We start from the raw sequence: 20,931 nt of genomic DNA on the forward strand, positions 1-20,931 counted from the left end.
TAATTAATTACAAGGTTTTCCCGTACATCCCTATACGATTTTACTAGAGGTTTTTCCAGTAATACTTCCTATGATTTCTCTGGAAATTCCAACTATTCCCGAAATTCGTTTAGGGAATCCTCTTGAGATTTATATTTATATAGCTGGAATTTCTAGAAGAAGGCCAAGAAGAGTTCCAGGAGTAATATCATGATTAATTCCTAGAGTAATCCATGAATAAAAACTCTAGAGGATCTCCTGGATGAGTCTTACGAAAAATCCCTGGAAGAATCAAAGACATTTCTGAAAGTATCCAAGGAAAATTGCCTAGAAGAATCCCAGCAAGAATGCCAGAAGAAATCCTTAGAGGGATTCCTGTAGGTATCACAATAAGAATTTCTGGAGAAGATTCCTGAATAAAAGTCAAGAGGGGAGGAATCCAATGATGAATATTTGGAGAAATCCTAGAAACCAAATGCTTTAGGATTTCCAGTAGGAAACACAGAAGGCAAGGCTCATATGAAGATTGCCTTGAATAATCCCAGCAAGTATTTAGAGGAATCCCTGGAGAAATTCTTAGAAGAATCCCTAGAAGAATTCCGGGAGGTATTTCAGTAAGAATTTCTGGAGGAGACCTAGGTGGAATTGCTGAAAGAAACATAGCAGGAATAGCTTGAGAAATCCAGCTGAAATTCCTGGAGGAAGAGCATGAGAAGCTTATGAGAGAATCCTTGGATTAAATATCTTGGATAAAAATTCTGAAGAAATCACAGGAAAAATCTCAGAAGGTATTATTAGAAGGATTCTGGGATGTATCATTGTAGAAATCTCTGCATAAATCCTAGGAAGAAATATTGGAGGAAACTATACAGGAAATGCCCGGAAGATTCCAAAGAAAAATCCTTGAAATACCTAGAACCGGCACCTGCAAGAACCGGTAAAGGTATTTTGGAAGAATTTATAACGAAGGCCCTGAATGAATCGCAGGAGGAATTTCTGAAGGAATCTCAGGAAGATTTCCCGGAAGAATTCCAGCCACAATGCTAGGATAAATTAAATATAGGAATCACTAGAAGAATTCCTGGACGTATTCTGGTAAGAATTCCTGGAGGAATTGCTGGAGGAACCGCAGGAAAAGTTGATTGAGGTATCCTTGGAGGAAGGTCAAGACGAGTTTCTTTGAATAAAATCTCTGAAAAAGTTCTTGGATGAGTCCTTGGAGAAATCCGTGGTAGAACAATCAAAGAAATTTCTGCAAGAATTCCAGGAAGTTTGCCTGGAAAGATCCCAGCCAAAAAGCTAGGAGAAAGCTCTAGAAGAATCCGTAGCATAATTTCTAAAGTTCCACAGTTATCTAGTAGTCTTAGAATTCCGGGAGGTATCATAGAAGAAATTTCTAGAGAAATTCTAGAATCAAGAATGCCGGGGATATCCTAAAAGTAGTTCCTCTAACAAATACCTGGAGGAATACCTACAGTTCTTCAAAGAATCGGTAGAAGTATACTGAAGGAATCCCTGATGGAATCGCAGGAGGAATTTTAGGAGGATTTCCCGAAAGTATTGCAGCAAGTAAGTATGCCAGGAGAATTCCCTAGAAGTATTCCTGAAGGAGTCCTAATGGAGATTGTTTGAAGAATTCCAGCTGGAATTCATGGAGAAAGGTCAATAGAAGATCTTGGAGAAATCCTCTGGGGAATTTCTGGAAGAAACTCTGGAGTAAGTTCTGAATAAATCCTTGAAGAAATTTCTGGAAGAATCACCAAAGGGATTTTTAGAAAAATAATCCAGCTAGATTTTCCGGAAGAATTTCTGGAACTTCCCTAGTAGAATACCTGAAGGTTCCACAGTGAAAATTTTTGGAGGAGATTTAAGAGAAATTGCTGCAAGAGTCGCAGCAGGAGTTGCTTGAGGAATCCTAGCCACAATTCCCGGAGGAAGGCCAATATAAGCTTTTGGAGGAATTCCATGAGAAATTTCTGGAAGAATCTCTGAAGGAATTCCTGAAAGAATCACCGGAGAAACTTCTGAAAGGAGGCCAGGAAGATTGCCCTGAATAATCCCCCAGGAATTCCTGAAGGAATCCCAATAGAAATTTTTGGAGGAATCCCTAGAAAAATTCCAAAAAGTATCAAAGTAAGAATTTCCGAAGAAATCCTAGGAGAAACTGCTGGACTCTGCAGAAATGTCTAGTATGTACAACCCAATGAGAACTTTCTGGAGAATACTATGAGAAGTTTATTGAAAGAAAAATCGGTAGGAGTTCATAAAGAAGCCTAAAGAAATCACTGTATGAATAGATAGAGATATTTCTGGAGAAATCCATAAAGAAGTCTGTTGATTGTTCTTACCAATATCCTAAATGCTAGAACGTACAACAAGTGTACAAGTAATTCTCGGTGTGCTTAAGTTTTGTTGAAATATGCCATTAATAAATATTAGAATTATTGTGTCAAGTTTTAAATTTTAGATGTCTGTCAAGAAAAAATTCTAGGGGGTGCCAAATGTGTTCTAGGGGGTGCCAGGCACCCCTGAAACCCCCCCTAGCTACGCCAATGCAGGGGGATAATCAATTCACCAGATCTAGTATTTTCTTTTGTATACGCTGGTATACGATGTTTCTTTTTATAAAGACTTTATCTACTCTTCCGATGATAAAAGACTTAACGAAGCCATTTTCCCCTATATGTCTTATGTCGATACATCCAAAAAGATCCATTGTGATCTATTTGGTTCTTCGGTAAATTTGAATGTTGAGTATGCTCATAATGAAAGGAAATCGCCGCCAAACTGATTCAACGTAAAAAAAAACATCTACAACGATGTATTTTGTTGTCGTGTCACGTGTGGTTGGAGGAAAAAGGATAGTTTTAGCTGGATTCTGTCGAACGATTCCAGGCAATGAAAGATCCCACTCGGATCTTTTCTGGCCTGTTCTACGGGAGACACAAGTATAGATAAAAACTGGTGAGCTCGTTTCACACCACTATTATTTGAGTAACCACTTTAAACTCTATATTTTGTTGAACACTGCAGCCAGTGGTATAAAACTATAGCCGGGTGAGCCGAAAATTTCACCAAAAATTGTAAAGTAATCCGACGCTTATGAAAACAGTTTAAATCTAGGAACAGTAAAAACCAAATCTCGCTTTTTCTGAATGCATTTTCCTTTTTTTTCCAAAAGCATCAAATCAGCTTGTGGTCTTCGACAAATAGTTGTAGCACATTCATAGTAATATTTTTTATCATGTCGTTCATATAGTTCATTAATACATCAGTATTTTTATATTTTTATTTTCCAATTTAAACCAATATAAACGTTCAAATCAATTTACAGTCTACAAGCATTTGGCACAGTTTATCCCAAAAGGCCGGTTCGCTTGCTGAAATATTTGACCATAGCTGACTGGTTTTGTTTTATTTGATTATTACGGTTTTATTGTAGCTATTGCCAAAGCTTCAAATTTTATATCTACTTTTATCAAAACCATTGATGCAAGGTTTATAAAAGCAAAATTCAAGAGGGAACAAAACTCTTCAATATGGAATATTGATTATCAGTTTAAAATAGCAATTAATAACGGCATTAGTTGGTAGCTAAGCAGATGTTATGAAAACACTGGCCTATTACTTCAAAATTATCGCTTTCTACTTATGAATGAAATTTCCTCTAAAGTGTCTCGAGTATACTGGATGACAGAAAATTGACTTAACTTTTGCCATTAAAGAATTGCACCTTTGGAATTGATCAAGATTGAAAGCATAATAATGATGAGCTATCAAACTTTTAACCAGAAAACAAAAAAACACATGGTCATCATCGAAGGTGGAAAAAATGTCTAAAACGTTTTAAACAGCATTATTGCAACTCTTAATACTTACTTGATACTTGATGGGCTACAATTCGTAGCGGAGAGTCTGCCGAATGAAGCATTCGACTTCACTGATCTCGCCAATTGCTTCCAGTCACCCTGAACGTTAAAAGCTCAGGTCCTCCTCAACTGCAAAAAGCCACAGTGTGCGCGGCCTACCACGAAGCCGACGGCCCCTTCCTGGTTCTCTGCTCAATATGGTTTTAGCTTGTCGTTTCTCCGGCATACGAGCTACGTGCCCAGCCCACAGCAGCCTGCCGTGATTTATTCGCTTCACTATATCCATCTCTTTATATACTTGGAACAATTATTGGTCCTCCAGTTTACCGCCGAGCATTGTTCGTAGTAGCACTTTACGTTCGAAGACTCCAAAGGCTCTCCGATCAGCTTCTCTCAACGTTCACGATTCATGGCCGTATAAAGCGACCGGGAGAATCAGAGTCTTGTACAACGCGAGTTTTGTCTTCGTTTGCAGCCTACGGGACTTCAGCTGGTTTCGCAGACCGAAAAAGGCCCGATTCGCACCTGCAATCCGTCTTTCACCTCGTGGGTAACATCATTATCGCACGTTACTAGAGTACCAAGATAAACAAATTCGTCCACACATCAAACTTTTCACCACCTAGCACCACTTCGTCACCACTACCACGGCCGGACCGACGTTGACCATCAGCAATCATGAACTTGGTCTTTGTGGTGTAAATCGTAGGTCCAATCCTTGCATCCTCTTTTTTAAAAGGTATGAACGCCTCTTTCACGGCCCGACAGAATCATTCGCGAAGCTCAGGAGCATATGCGACCTCGTGACTATGGTTCCGTTCCTTTGCAAACCAGCTCTCCTTATCGCTCCTTCCAGCGCTATGTTGAACTTTAAGTTCGAAAGAGCATCGCCCTGCTTCAGCCCGTCTAAGGTTACGAACGATGACGAAATTTCATCCGCAACCCGTACAATTGATTTCGAACCGTCAAGCGTTGCACGAATCAGTCTAATCAGCTTCGCCGGAAAACCATGTTCGATCATAATCTGCCATAACTCGTTTTTCTTCACTGAATCGTACACCGCCTTGAAATCAATAAACAGATGATGGGTCTGAAAGTTGTACTCCCGTAATTTATCGGGAAGCTGCGGCAGAGTGAACATCTGATCCGTGGTTGATCGGCCCTCACGAAAACCCGCCTGGTATTCGCCGACGAAGGACTCCTCAATCGGCCTCAGCCTGTTAAACAGAATTCCAGATAAAATTATGTACGCTGAATTGAGAAGTGTTATTCCTCTATAATTCACGCACTCCAATCGATGCCCTTATTTGTTTAAGGGGAAAATTAAATCATCCAACCAACTAGCAGACAGTTCTTCTTCTTCCCATATATTTGATATAATACGGTGTAAGAGTTGATACAACTGTTCGCTAAATACCGAGCTTGAGAAGCTCGACTGGGAGTTCGTCCTTCCCAGCAGCCTTATTGTTCTTCAGCCCTCTAATGGCTGTCTTGACCTCGTCTAGCGTTGGAGGTTCCACAGCTTGTCCGTCGTCGTCGTTTCTAATTCTGTCCGTCGCTCTTCCATTCCTACCGTTCAACAGCTCCTCGAAGTGCTCTCTCCACCTGGCAGCCACCATTGTTTTGTCTGCCAGCAAATTTCCTTCTTGGTCGTTGCACATGACGGGAGAAGGCGCTGTTTTCCTTCGCACGCTATTGACAGTTTCGTAAAACCTTCGCATATAATTCTGCTCCATACTTTCTTGTTCCTGAGCAATCACATTTTCCTAATGGTATTATTTCTTTTTGCGGTGGATTCGTTTTTCGGCTGCTCTCGCTTTCCTATATCGCTCCCTGCTCTGCCGGGTCCCAGACAACAGTATCCGGCTTCTGGCGACATTCTTCTCATCCGTAACCTCTGACACTACTCATCGAACCACCCGTTCCTAGGTCGTCTTTGAGCAGTGCCTATCACCTCCCGCACTGCCGTGCTCATCGCTCCGTGGATAGACTCCCACAGAGTGTTGAGATAATCGCTCTCGTTGATTTCACTCATCCGCTCGTCCAGCTTCTGGTGATAGTCAACTACCGTACCGTCTGCTGAAAAACGCTGGAACATTCAACCGCATTGATCGCCAGTTCTTAAGAGTCCAACACGGTTGATAGCCGAGCTCGAATCTTACTACTTACGACTTTACGAGGTAGTGATCTGATTCGATGTTGGAACCCCTAAAAATTCTAACATCGATGACGTCCGAGAAGTGTCGGCCATCTACCAGCACATGGTCGATTTGGTTGCAAACTTCGCCATTTGTCTCCAGGTGTGCTTGTGGATATTTTTGCGTGCAAAGTAGGTGCTACTAATGGCCATCCCCCTGGCAGCAGCAAAGTTAACTAATCTCAGGCAGTTGTCGTTTGTGATGGAGTGAAGGCTCTCCGAACCGATGATTGGACGGAAAAAGTCCTCTCTTCCGACCTGTGCATTGGCGTCACCGATGACAATCTTAACGTCATGTTTGGGCACTCTGCCAAGGCATTCGTAAAACGCATCCTTCACATCATCGGTTTTGTCGTTGGTCGGCGCGTAGACATTAGGCTGCGGCTTATTTTTCAAAAGTTGTCGAAACATGAAATTCGTATGCTCTTTTGGATTCAAATGACGTAAAAAGAGAAACCTCTGAGTTTGAGCCAAAAATATTGCCTATCTTTGTTCTAAACCTCAATATTTTTGGCTCAAACTCAGAGGTTTCTCTTTTTACGTCATTTGAATCCAAAAGAGCCTACGAATGGCAGGTTTCGACAACTTTTGAAAAATAAGCCGCAGCCTAGTACACATTGATCAGGCTGTTGTTGAACTCTTAATAGGAGAGACTGGGTAGACTTGATTCCTTTTTGTTAATTTGCCTGTACTGAGATGAACCAGCCTCGGGCTGAAAATCTCATAAATAAAGACATAAAAAAATGCCTGTAACTTTAGGGAAAACACAAAACTAGATCCGATTTTTGTATAGACTGGCAGGTAAACATCCATTGCAAGTTCATAAACAACAGAAGTTCTTTAAATTATCGTTAAAGTTATCAAAACTGTGTATCAATAGAGGCACGCCTTATGAAGTATTTTTCAAAAATGGGTGACCCTTGATCCCCTTTTCAGCATATGGTTCATTTAAAGGGAAAATAACTCCAAAGGCATCCTATTCATTTTATTTTCAAGTTTTCTTGTATTTTTGATGAATATGGTATTTCAAAATAAAGGATTTCCTTATTTTTTTAAGGATATGCCGTATTTTGAAAATTGGGAGACTTGATCCCCCTTTTCATGGTTTGTACCATAATAATAATTATCTGACACATTTTATCATTGAATTTACTAGAATGCCCAGTAAATAGAGGCTTTCGAATTTTATGTTTCGCATATATAATATGTGTGTAATCCTCGAGGGATCAAGTCTCCCCGTGTCACTGTTGTGTATACTTTGCTGCAATAATTAACATATTTTTATAAAACTTTTATAACATATAAAAAGAACAATCTAAATCGCTTGTAGCCACAACATAGTCGTTTGTTCAGATGTAGTTTTGAAAAAAAATATGCTAGAAGAAAACTGTTTTTGATTCCGAGAAAATATGGGGGGAACAAGTCTCCCCAGGGATCAAGTCTCCTCAGTGTCTCCTACGGTTTTCAAAAGAGTGGTCCATTTAGCTGGAAGATGTTACTAGGTTATCGTGAGGTTGCGCTGTATTGATCATTAATCATCAATTGGAACTTTTAAAACATTGGTTACGAAAATCTTAAAATGTTACTTGAGATAATATGTACGTCTGACTAAATGTCAGAATAAACAGGCCATAGTGAATTCCTACAAAAAATTCTAAAATATAAATCCAGAAGAATGATAAAGAAGAACTTATAGACCACGAAACTCCTAGAAAAAATTGGAAACCCGGTCTCAAAAAACCTAAATGAAGCAAAACGGTAATTCTTGCAGAAACCTTGAAGAATTTGTAGAAAATGGTAACACAAAATGCTCAATCACAAAATACTCAAAATAAGCAGCATGTATATGTGTAGAAAAGTTTCTTAAAAATCTCTTTTACAAATTTTCGAGTAATACCTCTAAAGAACTCAGTGAGACATTCTTGAAAGAATCTATAGATAAGAGTTCACTCGGGAGACTCATTAGGATAACACTGAAACCCCACTCCGCAGCTAAAAAAACGTTCCTTCGGAAATCACCGGAGGAACTGCTCTAGTTACTGCGTACAGTAACGTCTGGGAAAATATTGATGTTGTCTTTGGAATTTTTCAAGATTTTTTACTACTGAAGTACCAAATTAAGATTTATTTTAGAATGTCAGTTTGAGATTCCTTTACGGTCACTTTTCGGAATTTTTACAACAGTTTAACCAGTATTTTTTCCAGGAATCCTTGTTTTTTTTAAGTTTTCACTGGCAACTCTCGCAAGGATTTAAACGCATTTTTACCAGTCAGCTTTTTTCCAAGGGCCCGTCCATAAACAACGTATAGGCTCTTAGGGTGTGGGGAGGTGATTCTGACCAAACCCTCTAGTCCATACAAACTAAAAATATAGACACAAAATTATTAGTAGTGAAGGGAACGGTATTTCTGAAATAGCCCAAAAGAGTCTACGTGGTTTATGGATTGCGCCTCGCATCTGTTGAGTCTCCGGTAATTTTACAGATAGGGTAGGTAATCAAAATTTGAACCAAATTGCGGCTTTCTGAAGCAGTGCAAATTTTAAGTGGGTTTTTCTCCCACATGGAAAAAAATTACTACGGCAAAATCGTATGTACATGAAAGCCACGGGTATAAGCTTTCTGTTAAATGGTAAAAAGTTTGTATTTGCACCGAATTTTATTGAAATATTTGATGTTTCATCAACAATGATTTTAATCTTAATTTGAACCATCATAATCATAATTTGAACCAATTTTAATCTTAATTTGAACTACTGGCGGCAGCAGCTCGAGCAACTCACAAAACAGCCAATTCCATGCTAAACAATGAAAAATCACATGAATCTGCTAATTCTCATACCTATTTTTCATTAGGCAGTGGAATCCCAACTCAGAATGTTCGAAATTCTTTAGGAAATTGGAAACTGGAATTTGGAATTTTTCATCCCCCAAGAGTAAACAAAGCAACCACTAGCGCAATCTACAGGCCAACACTAGAAGCTCACCCCCGTTTACTAGTTCAAATTTAGATTACAAATGGTTCAACTTAAGATAACATTCTCCAAGTAAGAATCACTTAAATTTGATAATTTTATGACAAATAATGCGGAATATTATTCGGTTGGTCGATTCTTCGATAAATAAGCTTTCATTTGACGTGTTCACATATTGCGTGTGATACAATGCATGAGCTGTACGAGTGCACCGAAAATGTGCTTTCTCTGGGATGGGTGAAATCATAGTGATTTTTCATTTGGCTGTTTTCCATGACAAAAACGCTTTTTTAATGCTTTTAAAGTCCATGTTATCAGGTTATATTACGGAAAGCTGTTTAACATCTTTCTCGGGACAATATTTGCCTGAAAAGTACTTTGTTTTAATGAATTTTGAAATGGTTCAAATTAAGATTACAATTTGACTAGTTCAAAGTTTGATTTCTTACCCTATAACCTAGAAAGTTCTGGAGAAATGCCGTCATAAATACATAGTGGATTACTTTAAAAATTCCAGTAGCATCTGATGGATTAATCCAGGTGTTTCTTAATTTATCTGAAGGATTCCGTAGAAACTGATATTTTTAAAGGAAATTTTCAAAGTATTCAAGATAGCAGAGTAAAATTCTGATGAATTTCAACCATCGGAAAACTATTCCTTTTACAAAACACTAGTGAGTTACATAACAATTAAAAAAAATCTTACAGGAACCCTCTCGAAAACTTCTCTAGCAATTATTGTTTCAATATTTCTGCGTGAATTTTCCATAAAAAGTTTAAGACATTTCAGGAAACCATTTCTTCAAGAACTTGTTTCCCACATTCCGCAAGCCATTCTACGATCCTGCACGAAGTTTCTTCTAGAATTTTTGATAGAGTTCCTTCTGGAATGATAAAAAAAACTTCTGAAATGATCGTACAAAGTTTCTGATGGAATTCCCAGACAACCAGTAGTCGTATAAGATGATGCATAATATGTTAAAGTGGTGGCGATATGCGTACATTTTACATGCGCCTAAATGGAGGCATGCACGTATATGGCCTCCACTTTATCACCTTATGCATCATCTTATACGATTACTGGTTGTCTGGGTTCCTCTAGGGATATCTGAAAAAAAATAAACAGAAAAAACTTCATTAGAAATACCAGGATCGTTGAGGAAAAACCTCAGAAAGAAGTATTTGAGGGATCAGGGATGAAATTCTGAAGGAATTCTTGAAAAAGTCGCAGAATGATCTTCGGTGATTACTCCTGGGGGTTGTTCTGAGGCTCCTCCAGTAATTCATTGTGATTTTTTTCAGGAATTGCTTGTGGTATTCCTTCAGATCATAGCTTCCCAAACTTTGTTTAGCGACTCCCCAACCACTCGCAGACACGTTTTGATTGTCCTACAAAAAGCGAGGTGAGGACAGAATGGGTAAGCACCAAGATCAGGAAGAATGCTGAAATACACTACTAGAAGAATTCTAGACGGATATCTAAGTGTGGAGAAATTACCCTGAATAAACTCCCTGAAGGACTTCTTAAGAATTAGTGTGGTGATTTGGAGGAACGACCTTTTGAAGACGTAACAGAAGAAATATCTGGAAGTAGATTTTTAAGAAGTTTCTAAATATAATTCCAGAAACAATTCCAGGAAAAACACAGAAAGAAGTCCACTTTAAATCCCTGACAAAGCTCCTTGAGGAGTTTCAGACAGATCGTCTGCAGGGCTCCTAAGAAAGCGAAATCTATGGTTAAGATGGGCGCTACAAAAAAGATAGTTAAATTTTGAAAATCCTACATAGTTTACTGTCATCAAAACAGAGCGTTAATGATTAATCATAAATTTAATCATGATTAATGATTAATGATTAAGATTAATCAAAAATCATCAATCATAATCACAAAAATTTCTCATTTAATCATTAATCATTAATCTTAATCACACTTATTTCGCAATTTAATCATTAATCTGTAATCATAATCATAAGAAAAAATGTTAATCAATCATTAATCATTCATCACCAAAAAATGATTCATCACATAAAATATATTATTCAATTAAAATTGGTGCAAATGCTGTTCTAAATATTATAATTTATGATTCTTCTTTCAAAAATCTCCCAGACAGAGTTACCTTTAACTATTGAAACTTCAAAAATATTTTAAACAACAAATATATTTTAATCACTTCTAGTTTTTTGTGATGGATTAATCATGATTTTTAATCAATGAGTCATTTTTAATCATTAATCATAATCAATAATCACAGATAAAACCAAATTTAATCATTAATCATAATCTTTAATCATCCTTAAAATCAAATTAATCATTAATCATAATCAATAATCACCGAAATAAAAATTTTAATCATCAATGATTAATCATGATTAAATTTTTTGTTAATCATGAACGCTCTGCATCAAAACTTTAAGGCGCAAATAACCATCATTCAGTCATCAGCAATCATCAATTATTCAAAAGCAGTTTTCTTCCTCTAAGTCACAAAACCGTCATTGAAAATTATTTCACCGTTATCCAGATGGTGGCCAGAGTGCAGTGATAAATTTTTATTAACATTGATTGAGATTTCAGCGAGAAAACTGCTTTTGACTTTTTGCTAAACGATGACGTTTTGTTTCCTCTTAAAAGGTAGTTAATGTCCTTAGTTACGTCCCTCTTGCACGAAACCAACGATATATTTCGACTTTACACGAGGATCCAGCCAAGTATGTTCCCAACGCTCATTTAAACGCTTGGGTGTCTTTTCCCAGAATTTGTGGTAACCCTAACCAAAAGAAACATTTGCTTCCCCTGGAAAAGTTTCCCGAAAGGGAGATCCCATCCAAGTGTATACATAACCGTAATTACACATCCTTCATAATTAAATTAGTGCGGAGAGAAATGTAGAGAGACAGTACAAATATATCAAGCACACATATGCTGTGCTGCTGCTACACCGACCGGGCGGTGGGGCACGAACCCGACTCGCAAGCTGCAAACATTAGATAATGACGACGACGACGACGACGACTATGTTGGATGTTGCTTGTACCAACCAGCTGATGAGCTGGTAGGCAGGCATCCACCAAGCAACTCCCTTGCTGGGTCCAAAGCCTGATGGGAGGAAGCCGTTCGTGCGAAAAGCGACATCTTCTGCTTTTAATAGACATCCTTCCGACGACGATGACGACGACAGCGCGCCATACACGAGAGGCGGGACTAGGACGGACGTTCCGTGTGGTGCGCACTCACAATGTGTTGGGGCAATAGTGTCAGGAAGATAAACAACAACGTTATGAATTCACCAGCAGCGGATATTTATGTGGATGGGGAACGGGGGGTTAAATGCGGCCGTGGACTTCATGGGGTAATTTGGCACACACACAGCTAGAAAAAAAAAACAACGATTTCAAGCGGTAAACATTTTCACCGAAAAAAAAACAGCAAAACATATTAAATTCCACTAATTTTTGTTAAGTTTGACAGATGAACGATAACATTTCACAAATTCTACCGAACGCTCAACGAGTGAGATTTTCGTATATCATTACCAAAGTTCGTGATTTTTTATAGCTGTGAAGTTCTGAAACTGTTGCAAAAGTTTAAATTGTTCCAAACACTGAACGTTCTGTGAAAAGATGTAACTTTGACCAAGTTTCCCCTAAAGGCCTGACATGACGGTTTGGTACAAACACTCGACGGCCCTCTAATGGGGTGCACACTAGGCACTGTCTGTGTCAACTTAGTTGATGATAATAGTTGCACCCCTCATCTGTCCCTCTTCCTGTATATTCCCATTTTGATATACCATACCGGATGGGGATTCAGTTGGATCATTTACATTTCCCACCTCTGGTGCCACCACCACCAGCACCCCAACCACTATCGTCGTCATTACCAACCCTCCTCTTTATTGTGCTCCTCATTCGCGGAAGTGTAAACAAACGGGACTCATCTTTCATATTACACAGAATGGGTAAATATGCGGCGAGTGTGCCGCATTCTGTCGGCTGAAGTGCGCCCCGGTATAATTAAAATAGTACATACACTAGCGCAAGGTCCCCACCGGCCACCCGCCCCGGCTTCACATGCCATTTGGATTCAGACTACCAAAGACCTCTGCGATACGGTTCTTGATTGGATCACAGTAATTTTTCCAATACGCTGGTATTATCAAGCAAGACTCGAGTGAGCATGAACATGATGATCGTACAATTCGTATTTGCTGCCTCGTGGTTGGTTACGATCATCGGGTTTACTTACCGTACCTTACCTTACTTACCGATCAGGCTAAGGCCTGGGTGGCCTCTGCTGTACATAGTAGCCGTCTCCATTCCACTCGGTCCATGGCTGTTTGTCTTCAGTTCCGCAGTCTGCGTAGGGTCCGCAGATCGTCCTCCACTTGATCGACCACCTAGTTCGCTGCGCACCACGTCTTATTGTACCGTTGGGATGACTCTCGAGAACCATTTTAGTCGGGTTGCTATCCGACATCCTGATGACGTGACCCGTCCACCGTAGCCTCCCGATTTTAGCGGTATGGACGATGGTTGGTTCTCTCAGCAGCTGATGCAGCTCGTGGTTCATTCGCCTTCTCCAAGTCCCGTCTTCCATCTGCATTCCGCCGTAGATGGTACGCAACACCTTCCGTTCGAAAACTCCAAGGGCGCGTTGGTCCTCTGCACGTAGGGTCCATGTTTCGTGCCCATAGAGGACTACCGGTCTAATCAGCGGTGTATAGTGCATGTCTTTGATAATTACCATAGTGTCTCAGTGTCCCAAAATTGTAGAACTAATGTATAAAATTGTAAGTCAAATTCCATAAGAGCTATTTCTGAATTTTATAATTAATGTAATTGATAGGTATACAAGAAGCTCCCTCCCAAAAATCCGGCAATACTTTATGTACGAGGAACGGTTGTCAGCGTAGGAAAATTATTTGTTATATGTAGTGTGATTAGTCTTTTTTTTTTAATTTGTCCTATCTTTGTAGTTACCCCTCAAAAAAGGCTTGATAAAAAGCCGAAACGTCGGGAAAAGCAAAACTTGCCGTTTTGATTTACCCAAGACTGAGAAAGCCAGCATTCTGAAAGTTTTGTAGATAGTTAACTTCGTGTTACGGCGAACTTTTTTCGATCGTAGAGTTCTGCGGAGTCCAAAGTAAGAACGATTTCATGCCACAATGCGCCTCTGAATTTCACTGCTGGTGTCGTTGTCGGCGGTCACCAGTGAGCCCAAGTACACGAATTCTTCAACCGCCTTGATTCCATCACCGTCGATAGAAATTCGGGATGGCAGGCGCGGTAATTCCTCCCTGGAGCCCTTTGCCATCATGTACTTTGTCTTCGACACATTAATGACTAGTCCGATTCGCCTGGCTTCACTCTTTAGTCGGATGTACGTTTCCGCCATCGTCTACGAGCAATAATATCAATATCATCAGCGAAACTAAGCAGCTGAACGCACTTCGTGAAAATCGTTACACTCGTGTTTATCCCCGCTCTCCTAATTACACCCTCTAAAGCAATGTTGAACAGCAAGAAGGAAAGACCATCACCATGCCGTAACCCTCTGCGAGATTCGAAGGGACTCGAGACTGTCGCTGATACTCAAACTACGCACACCACTCGATCCATCGTCGCCTTGATAATCGTGTCAGTATATCCGGGAGTTCGTATTCGTGCATAATCTGCCATAGCTGATTTCGATCGATTCGTTCATACGCCGATTTAAAATCGATGAACTAGTGATGTGTGGGTACATTGTATTCGCGGCATTTCTGCGACACCTGACGGATGGCGAACATCTGATCTATTGTAGCGCGATCATCCATGAATCTATCCTGGTATTGCCCCACGAACTCTCTTGCAATAGATGATAGACGGCGGTATAAAATTTAAGAGAGTACCTTGTAGCGCGGTCATCTCTATCCGCTTCCAAAAACTCATAGAGCAGTCATCCCGATCCGCTTCCAATAAATCATAGCGCGGTCATCCCGATCCAATTTCGACAACTCATTACGCTTTCATTCCAATCCGCTTTCAATAACTCAAAGGTAGTGTGATCATCCCGATCCGCTTCCAATAACTCAAACCACGGTATCCAGATCCGCTTCTAATAACTCAAAGTGAGGTCATCCCGATCCGCTTCCTAAAACTCATTGCGTTGCCATCCCGATAATCTTCCAAAAACTCATTGCGCGGTCATGTCGATGCAATTTCGACAACTCATCGCGCTTTTATCCCGATCCGCTTCCAATAAGCGTGGTCATCCCGATCCGCTTTCAACAACTCAAAGCACGGTCATCCCGATCCACTTCCAAAAACTGATTGCGCTGTGTTCCCGATCCGCTTCCAATAAATCATAGCGCGGTCAACCCGTTCCAATTTCGATAACTCATTGCGTTGTCATCTTGATCCGCTTCCAATAACTCATAGAGCGGTCATCCCGATTCGCTCCCAATAACTCAAAGTGAGATCATCCCGATCCGCTTCCAATAACCCATAGAGCGGTAATCCCGATCCGCTTCCAATAACTCAAAGTGCGGCCATCCCGATCCGCTTCCAATAACTCAAAGTGCGGTCATCCCGATCCGCTTCCAAAAACTGATTGCGCTGTCATCCCGATCTGCTTCCAGTAATTCATAGCGCGGTCATCCCGATCCAGTTTCGACAACTTATTGCGCTTTCATATCGATCCGCTTCCAATAACTCATAGCGTGGTCATCCCGATTCGCTTTGACAACTCAATGCACGGTCATCCCGATCCGCTACCAATATCTCATAGCGCGGTCATCCCGATCGGCTTCCAATAAACCATAACGGGATCACCCCGATCCGCATCTAATAACTCATAGCGCGGTCATCCCGAACCGCCTCGTTCAGTTCCATTTCTTTTGAATTCCTCGGTAACCGAAACGGCACAATGTTAAACCCAAATGGAACACATACTGCAGCAGTGCGAACGGTAATTTCGTTCTTTCCACGACTGTTGGCCTCTGGAGTTCATTCCGGATGCTCTGCATGCATTTCGTATGTTGAACAGCATCCGCTTATAGAACCGGCGGAAGCAGTGGAAACAAAATAAAAATGCTCAGACTGCAAGCAGTTGAATTTCAAAACAGATGATAAAATGTTAGGTCTAAAAGCATTTGCTAGGGTGCGTGTAACTTTTGTCATAAGAATCATAAGAGCGGCGAGTCATTTAGATATAGGTCCGGGAAAAGTGAGCTCAAAACAGACATTTGGTTGTTTGTTAGTAAATATAAACACTAGTGGTATTCATGGCCCAAATACCCTTAAGAGTAGTACAAACAAAATCATCTACGAATTTTACATTAATTTTTATACACGTCAAAGAATTAAATAACAACCAACGGAAAACCACATATTCCGTACTGGAACAATCCGACAAAAAGCTGTGTTTTACCTGCCTGTCGGGCTACCTGATGATAGCCAATCGAAATGTGAATGCGGAATCCAATCAATCGATTCTGGTGCGGTAGGTATGTAGTTTTTTTTTCTTTTTCTACTTTGATTTAAATTACTGGTTGACTTTTTTCCAATTCGGTAACCATTAACGCCGGAATACCGGGAAACTAACAGGACAGGACTATTGAACGAGAGAAACAAAAAAAAAATCGAGAGCAAATCACGGCGGTAAGGATTGACGCTCCGGTGAACTGTAATGGGAAATTGATTTTTCTGTTCAGCACAGCAGCTGGAAATTGTTCATCGAACGATTAAAAGGGTGTTTTTAGTTGTTTTCAGTAATGGTTAATGTAATTGAAGTTCAGAGAAATTTGCTTGCGAAGCATAAGGTATTAGACTGGGACACAGTTATATGACAAAAAAGCAATTTCGCTCCAGTTGACTATTTGGGTTCCATTATCCATTTTCAACCGTTGAAAATTTTCAGCTTGATCGGACAAACTATGTTTTTGCGACAGTCTTTCATCCCATTTATTCTAAGTTACATCGAAATTTAATTTTTATATTTAGTACCATGCGAAATGAACGGTTTCGCTTCATTAAATTCTTTTTCCCGGAAATCATTTTTGATTGTTATTGTTGTTCTATATACTAGACCTAAACTTTCTCCTCCGGACTACCCCGTGAGCCTAAGCAACATTTTGATGACCAATTAGTCTTGTAGAAGTTTTGAAACCCGTCATCAAATCGAATACCCTTCTAATCTATTTTCCGATAAAATGTTACTTGGGAGATCATCCTTATAATGTTGCGAACAAGTCCAATATAGTAACTTTTTTTTATCAAGAGACCCATCACTGCAGTTACGACTATATGATACTGAACATGACCATACTTTTTCAAAATAAAACGAACTTAGAATATGCGATGACATGCTAATTCTCGACATCCACCCTCTGCATTGAATTTAAAATTCTACTTATCAAACTTTCGCTGAAGTGTTATGAAACATTACAATACACCGACATACCGGCATACGAATAATGAAAAAGACGTCACAGCAAAGCTCCCTCCTCGAGCATTATTTTTACGGTTTTATCGCCCTACTCAAAAAGTATTCCCATTCGCAGTTTTACGGTGGGGAAACAACAAGGCATTCAACTTTTTGGCGAGCAAGTGTTTGACAAATTTACGTTCGAAATATAGCTTATTGCCTTTGTACATCAGCCTCCGCCGCCAGTTATTACTTTTATCGACCGTTTCTTCGCTGCGCTATGAAGAGGATGCATGCGGATGGCGTCTCTGAATATGTCGTTAACCAAAATGGTGCTCGTTAAAACAAAGCCGTTATCAATTATACGCAATGCCGTAAAATTCACACAACAGACGGTAGTTAACAGCATTTTTCCTTGTGATCGAATTGTTAATCACAGCTCTCCGGTCGCGTCGCTACCACCCTCCGGATCAATTTCATTCTGGGAAGACTGGATATGCGTTTCAATAACCGGCACGCACGAAATTGCTCGCCGTTATCGATACAATCTCATTCTGGGAGAGCCAAGAAAGCACCACACATATTGGATCCCGAGGGAAAAGGAAATTTAATTTCGCTGCTGCCGTTACAGTGAAACAAAAAAAAAACGTAATTTCCATCACTATTCCCTACGCGAAAGTAGAACTTACAACCATCAGCCCCATAGCTATCATCGTTTTTTTTTTTTTTTTTTGCCTCCATTGAACAAGGGCGGATAATGTGCTTATAACGGACACTAGGAGTAAAATGTACATAGCGAACCAACTGGGACAGAATAGCACGCCCCTTCATAGAAAGCCTTAATCGAAGTTTAATTTTTTTATCAGAAAAGAACACTAACTTTTTAGTGTTCTCGCTGGAGTCATAGTTATACGTAAGCGAAACGTAGTGTGTATCATCAGTGATCATGCAGAAGCTGGGGGCCTGGTGACCTCGCAACTGGAACTAAGCTCCATGGCCAATGCCATCGTCGGAATCAAAACAAAAATCAAGAAAACGTAAAAAACGGAACCAGTTACAATGAGTCAATTGAAATGTGTGAGTGATTTCTAAAAAAAAAATCGTTTTGCAGAAATACCGGAAAAAATAGATACTGTACAAAACTGTGAAAAATTTTAAGAATAAATATTCTTTAGCTTCATTTGGGAAACTTTGCGATAAAACAGTTTGAAAGCATAAACAACTTTCTGACAATTTTTTGGCGAAACTCTTAAAAAAGTCATTGCAAAAACTCACACATAATGAAAACTTAACAACGAAAACACAAAATGAGATGAACAATATTTTGGCAAAAAATATTAAACAACATGACCTAGACAAATTTGTGTTGAAATTTCAAAAAAAAAATCTGATGGAGCTCTTAGAAGTCATTTAACGCTAGTAGGTTGTTGACCCAGACAAGATGTGCACTACGCCATCGTGGTGCGACAAACGGAACATTTTAGAAGGGTTAATCTGATAGTATGTTGGAACTTTCTTGTGGTGAAATTTTCAAAGCAGTGTTTCATCGTATACTAAATTCTTTTTACACGATTTTTTACGCGGTTTTCTCAGAGTTACGTTATGTGCTATTAGAAAGATTCTTCTCTACTGGCTTCAATTTCTTTCCGCTAGAAATTTTTGGATTCCGGTAGGAATTATTCTAGAACTATTCTGATTTTTTTTAAATCTTTCTCAGAATTTTAATTGGACTGTTAAGTTAACTGAAATCGGAAATTCACCAGCAAGTCTAAAACAATGCTACCGGAGTCAACATATTTTTTTTTATTCTTAGGGCCGATTTCTTCACCCGGGCTTAAATTTTAAACCAGGCTTAGCAAAATTTTAAGCCGGGCTTAACTTTTTTTCCATTTCTTCACCTCGGCTTAACCACTAAACCCGGTTTAATAAAGCTACGGTTTACGTTAAGTGTGGCTTATTTTAAGCGGTGCTCTGAGGTGGCTTAGCAGCGCTGAGCCAGGCTTAAGCCGAAAATTGCAGAGTTTGGGTTTCTTTACCTGTTTCAGGGATAAATTTTTGAAACAGCAGAAAATATTTTTAATAAAACATGTACACTTAAGAACCATACAATTGTAAAACGTTTGGATACGGATGGAGACGATGATAAAGAAAATGATAATCTACAACCGGCGCGTCGTCAATATAAAATATTCAACATCGGATTTTGGGACAATCAAGTTTTTACATCAGATTGAACGTCTTCAAAAAGGCACCGTGTTGATAGTTTTGGAAATTTTCATCCTGATATGGAAGTCAAAAGTACATTTGCATTGAAGTTTCTATTTATTTTAATCCGGTCCTTCCATAACTTCAGATCACAATTAATATATTTTTGTTTCTTACTTATGGTTCAAGAGATATAATTTTTTTTAACAAACAAACTTAGGATGACACTAAAAAAATGTCTTCTAATAACTAATACACTGATTTCTTACAAAAACTTAATTCAGAGCACGTTTAGCCCATCGAATATTAAATATTTTGACTCATAATTCTAAACATAAAAAGTATTATTCGTGGTGTACTTCTAAACATGACTCATTTTGAATGCCTAATAGGGTGACGTTGGATATTATCGGCAGGTTTGTTCTCTTTTTCGTGGGGGGTTTTTGTCGGCCAAAATGCCTGAAACATGGCCATATCATTCAGCTTACTTTGGAAGGATTTGAGGCCAACTTTGAGGTCAATAAGTTCCCCTTGATCAAAATTTAGTGTCTAGCATGATGGAACACATGACCATTTCCACCGAACCACCGCGAAGCACGATGGAAATGATCATATTCTAGTATTTTTTTTTTTTTTCATTGCAAAAATGTTTTGCAACTCGTTGCAAAACTCGATCTTTACAGCGCACATGTAATCCCATGTTTTCATGATGAATATTAATTGCCTTTTTCGAAGATATTCGATGACATTGAATCTAGATAGGTCTAAATTAAAATATCATTTTCAGCACTGCAAAACAAAAACGTTGTATAAATACTTTAGTACAGTAGACGTTCGCTCGGTGCAAACGGTTTAACTGCAATGCTTTTCAACTACAAGCCCGCTAAGGGCAACAATTTTGCAGTTATCGCACCGCTATCCTTCAAAATGAAATGTCAACAGCGATGCGATGTTTATCGCATGCACTTTCGCTGCAGTGCGATGTTTTTCAAATGCAAATTGGCTGCATTCTGCAGAAACTGACAGTTCTTTGGCGTCTGTCAGTTATTGCAGTTATCGAATTTCATTCGCTAAGTGAAACGTAAACATGTTGCAGTTACCAAACGTCTACTGTACAAGGCAGCGTGCATCCTATTAACGCATTTTTATATTGAAATCTTAAATATTTTGTATGGGGCCGTAACGCACGATCATATTTTCCTTTTCTTTAGAGCGTCATGCGAGGTATGCACTTCAAACGGAATCGCTCAAGTAATTCAGTATTTCAGTGCATTATTTTTTCCGTGACCGGAATGGT

The 20,931-nt window shown here is 39.4% G+C and overlaps 1 protein-coding gene and 1 long non-coding RNA gene across 8 annotated transcripts in view; both read left to right on the plus strand.

Annotated features, from left to right (window-relative positions):
- The window catches only part of LOC109430375 (complexin), a 596,174-nt gene that overhangs the window by 535,184 nt on the left and 40,059 nt on the right, over nucleotides 1–20,931 (plus strand). The window lies entirely within an intron of this gene.
- LOC134285489 (uncharacterized) lies at nucleotides 10,116–19,838 on the plus strand. The gene is made up of 2 exons (XR_009996419.1): nucleotides 10,116–16,779; nucleotides 16,819–19,838. It is a non-coding gene; the product is annotated as an uncharacterized LOC134285489 (long non-coding RNA).

Source organism: Aedes albopictus, chromosome 1 (assembly GCF_035046485.1).
Source record: "Aedes albopictus strain Foshan chromosome 1, AalbF5, whole genome shotgun sequence".
NCBI lineage: Eukaryota > Metazoa > Arthropoda > Insecta > Diptera > Culicidae > Aedes > Aedes albopictus.